This window comes from Phyllostomus discolor, chromosome 10, assembly GCF_004126475.2.
Source record: "Phyllostomus discolor isolate MPI-MPIP mPhyDis1 chromosome 10, mPhyDis1.pri.v3, whole genome shotgun sequence".
In the NCBI taxonomy this organism is placed as follows: Eukaryota; Metazoa; Chordata; class Mammalia; order Chiroptera; family Phyllostomidae; genus Phyllostomus; species Phyllostomus discolor.
In genome coordinates this window covers 91,877,132-91,882,348 of record NC_040912.2, presented here as the reverse complement: position 1 = coordinate 91,882,348, position 5,217 = coordinate 91,877,132, and positions in this window count along the sequence as shown.

Sequence of the window (5,217 nt, the reverse complement as noted above, 5' to 3'; positions counted from 1 at the left end):
TTTTAATTATTTCAGATTTTTTTCACAGCCTGCACTCTTCTCTACTAGTTTGGAAGTTATACACACTTTTCCTCACTTTTTAGTACCTACCCCGTGAATATAATACATACTGCTAACGGATCAAAGTCTGAAGTTAATCTATCCTTTTATCTTCCTTTTATACAACAAAATACCTTGGACATTTTAATTACATTCCCACCTCCATCCCTGTCTAAATATTACTGTGTATTTTGTTTAATTTTTTCCTTTTAGAATCTAGAGGCTGTTTCTATTATTTTGCACTGTTCCTGCCATTTTAACTTAGTTTTGTTTTCCCCTCTGAGTCACTGATGGGATTGCTTTCCACTCGTGTCCAGCACACTCTGTAGAAATCCCTCCAGTGAGGAAGTGCTGGGGGCAGGAGCGCTCCCCTTCCTTGTCTGAAATGCACGTGTGTTGCCCTGACTCCTGACAGCTGTCCCCTGAGTGTGCAGTTCTGAGTCAGCTGTCATCTTCTCTGAGCTCATTGCAGGTCTGCTGGCACTGTTTCCGGCTGCTCTGTTACTGGGCAGGGGTCAGTGCAGTTCCAGCATCTCCTCCTGGAAGGTCATGGGTCTGTCTTTCTGGCTCCTTTGAGGAATTCTCTTTGCTTTGATGTCCTACAGCTTCGTCTTATGTGTCAAAGTGCGAATTCCTTCTTCATGATCGTTTTTGGGATCTGTTGGGTGGTCCGAATTTTGGGTTGGTGTGCTTCCTCAGCTCCACCATCGCAGCTTTAAAGATTTCCTCTGTGGTCTTCCCTTCTGTTTTCTCTCCACAAGCATCTTCTGCCTGTTTGCAGTGCACCCTGGCCTTTTCTTTCTCAAGCCTCCCTGCACTCACCAGGTACTGCTCACTGACATTCTTGAGGGGTTAGACCTTTGGGGGTTATGGTCAGAGTTCCCTGTGAGACCCTGTGGAATCTGCCCTTGCCTTTGGCTCCCAGGTCAGTGGTGTTAGAGATGCGCAGTCAAAGTTCTCCCAGTTGGTGAATCTCCTCAGAGAGCCAGTAGGCTGTTGTCCTTCACTTACAGGTCTGGGTTTCCCCTTCCCTGGCTCCATGTCTGAGCAAGCTCCTCTCCTTGATGATTCTTACATCCTTTTAAGAAAATATAGGTAATATTTTCCACTATTTTTAGTTGTCTTCAGAGGAATGGTTAATAACCTCAATACCTGATGGGAAAGTTTATTTTTCATTTGTTTGGTTAGGTTTCTTCCCATAGGTTTCCTGAGTTGATGGCTCTCTTAGGGTTAATTGTTGTGTTATCTGTGCCCCTTCAGTGTCTCTTTCAGTTGTGTGGTTTTCTTGATTGTTTTTCCTGTTTGAGAACAAATTCTTAGAGCAGCTTTGTGGGTGTCAGGAATAGGGGATGTCCTGTAGGCTGTCCCTGACTTCACCTGGGGCTCTCAGGTCAGCCCCTGTGGCCACCTTAGCCTCAGTCTCTCTGGGATGGGGTGACTGAGTGGTCACCTCAGTTCATCCTCATCTCTGCCTGCCTTCCAGAGATGGGTTGAGACCTCTCATCGTTGAGGCTCAGACTCCTAAGTCTGGGAGAAGACCCCGAGAGATGGGCTGACAGCAGTGGTTGACCCCAGGCTTCCTGGGACTGGGGTGTGATGGGTGTGAAGACAGGTTTGTGGTCTCTTCACCATGTAATTTCCACTGCAGTGGTGCAGACCTGTTTATGTGCATGAGAAGGTGAGACTCATATTGGAGAAGATGTCAAACTGTGAAAAAAAAAAAACAGGAAATGTGTACAAGATCGAAACTTGCTGAGACCACAATTGCAAAGCCTTTGAGGCTTTGAGCTTGGAGAGGTGCAGAAATAGCCCCAGGGAGCTCAGCTGGCTGGAGCACATTCCCTGTGTGCTGACTTGCACTTTCTACCTCTGGTCAGGTAACATAGGAGATATATGAGTAAATGGAACACCCAATCGATATTTCTCTGTCTTTGTCTCTGCCTGTCTTCCTCTCTCCCTCAATCAATAAATTGAGAAAAAAGAGCAATAACCCAGGCTGGGTAGCTCAGTTGGTTGGAGGCCCATCCCATGCCCCAGAAGGTTGTGGGTGCACTTCTGGTTCTGCAGTGTGCGGGAGGTTACCAGCGGAATGTCTCTCTCATAGTGATTTCTCTCTCTCTCTCCACCACATCCCTTCCTCTCTCTCTAAAATCAATGAAATGTCCTTGGGTGAAAATTATGAATAACTGTGCATACATGGACTCTGTCCCTAGGTAGGAGCAGGTACAAACTCACATGTAAAAGGCACCGACACAAACCCATGTGACAACCCATGGCCTGTTTTATCATCAGTCTTCCACCACTGAGTCTCCTGGTCATACCCAGTGATACCTAAATACCTGCCATTCCCATCTTTATTGCATTTTAGTTTACGTAAAATAAAATTAATTTCTTCTTTATAGGAGGTTTAATAACCAATTCTGTAAACTCATTTCTAACAAGTTCTAGTACTTCCCATTACCTTGTATACATGTTATCATGTGACAGGGTGCACTCAGTTTGTTTTATTTGTAATTCATTTTTACTTTTACCTTTGATCCCCCGCAACCACGCCTCTCACCCCTCGCCTCTGGGAACCAGCAATCCACTCTCCGGATCTTGAGCTTGTTATTTCATTTGTTCATTTGGTTTTGATCCCACACAGGAGATCATACAATATTTGTGTTTCTCTGTCTGATTTAGTGTCACTTAGCAAATGCCCTTGCATCCATGTGTGTCATTGCAAATGGCAAGATTTGGGGTGTTTTATGGCTGAACACTGTTCTGCATACATCACCATTTCCCTTTCCGTTTGTCCACATACAGACTCTTCGATTGCTCCCTGTCTTATCTATTGTGAATAATGCTGCAAAGTGTTTTTTGCTTTATGCAGCTAAGATCCAGTAGTAGAAATGCTGGATCACGTGGTAGTTCTATCTTTAAAATTCTTTTTTGATCCTCACCTGTAGACGTTTGTTTTCATTGCTGTTAGAACAAGGGAGAGAGAGAAACATGAATAAAAGAGAGAAGCATTGATCACCCGCCTACCACAGGTGCCCCGACTACGGGTGGAACCCACAGTCCTTCCTCTGCAGGACGTCGCTCCATCCAAACCAGCCTCGCTGGCCAGGGCAGCTGTTTGTAATGTTTGAGGCACCTCCACGCTCTTTTCCAAAAAGGCTCAGCAGTTTACATTCCCACTAACAGTGCACGAGGGTTCCCTTTTCTCCACATCCTCACCAATGTTATTTCTGTCTTTTTGATAACAGCCATTCTAACAGGTGTGAAGTGACATCTCTCTGTGGTGTTGATTTCCATTTCCCTGCTGGGTAGTGAAGCTGAACATCTTTTCATGTACCTCTTAGTTGTCCCTATGTCTTTTTAAAAATATCTATTGAAAACTTCGGCAAATTCATTCAAATTGAATTGCTTGATTTTTTGCAGTTGTGTTGTATGGATGCTTAATATAGTTTGGATATTTGCATCTTTCAACTCTGTGATTTGCAAATGTTCTGAAATTCAGATAGATGCCTTTGCATGTTGTTGATGGTTCTATTTCTTTCTTTCATTTGCATGTAATGTCTTCTTTCATCCCCTCACTTTCAGTCTCTGTGTGCCTTCCGTCCTGAGGTGGGTCTCCTGTAGACAGAGTGTATATGGGTCAGGTTTTCTTGTCCATTCAGCTGCCCCATGTCTTTAGATTGGAGCAGTTAATCCATTTACATTTAAATTGGTTATTGATGATTACTTGTTTATTGCCATTTCAATATTTGTAACTCTTCCTTCCTTTGATTGTTTTTTTCTTACGTAAGTCCCTTTAAGATATCTTGTAACTCTGGGTTCGTGACAAAGAACTCCTTTAGCTTTTTCTTGTCTGGTAAACTCTTTTTTTCTTTTTCTAATTTTATTTTAATCATCGTTCAAGTACAGTTTTCTGTCCTTTACTCCCATCCTAGCCCACCCACCCCTCCCTCTCCACCTCCCTCCCATTTCCACCCCTCCTTAGTTTTTGTCCATGTGTCCTTTATATTTGTTCCTGTAAACCCTTCCCATTCTCCCCTGAAATTTCCCTGAAATTCCCTCCCCTGTCCCGTCTGGTCACTGTCAGTGTCTTTGGCTACATTTTGTTTGTTTGTTTTGTTATTTAGGTTCCTTTTAAAGGTGAGATCATATGGTATTTGTTTTTCACCACCTGGCTTATTTCGCTTAGCATAATGCTTTCCAGCTCCATCCAAGCTGTTCAAAGGGTAGGAGCTCCTTCTTTCTTTCGGCTGCATAGAATTCCATTGTGTAAATGTACCATCGTTTCTGATCCATTCATTTACTGATGGACACCTAGGTTGCTTCCAGTACTTGGCTATTGTGAATTGTGCTGCTATGAACATTGGGGTGTATAGGTTTTTTTGGATTGGTGTTTCAGGGTTCTTAGGATATAGTCCCAGCAGTGGAATTGCTGGGTCCAAAGGCAGATCCATTTTTAGTTTTCTGAGGAAGTTCCATATTGTTTTTCACAGTGGTTGCACCAGTCTGCAGTCCCACCAACAGTGCACTAGGGTCCCCTTTTCTCCACAACCTCTCCAACACTTGTTGTTTGTTGCTTTGTTTATGATGGGCATTCTGACTGGTGTGAAGTGGTGTCTCATTGTGGTTTTAATTTGCATCTCTCTGATAGCTAGTGATATTGAGCATCTTTTCATGTGTCTCTGGATCCTCTGTATGTCCTCTTTGGAGAAGTGTCTGTTCAAGTCCTTTGCCCATTTTTTAATTGGGTTACTTGTCTTCTTAGAGTGGAGTCGTGTAAGTTCTTTATATATTTTGGAGATTAAACCCTTGTCTGAGGTATCATTGGCAAATATGTTTTCCCATACAGTTGGTTCTCTTTTAATTTTGATACTGTTTTCTTTAGCTGTGCAAAAGCTTCTTATTTTGATGAGGTCCCATTTGTTTATTCTTTCCTTTGTGTCCCTTGCTCTAGAGAACATGTCAGTAAAATGTTTCTGTGTGAAATATCTGAGATTTTCTTGCCTATGTTCTCCTGTAGGACTTTAATGGTGTCATGTTTTATATTTAAGTCTTTTATCCATCTTGAATTTATTTTTGTATAAGGTGTAAGTTGGTGCTCGAGTTTCATTTTTTTGCACGTGGCTGTCCAGTTCTCCCCACAGCATTTGTTGAAGAGGCTATTTTTACTCCATTTTA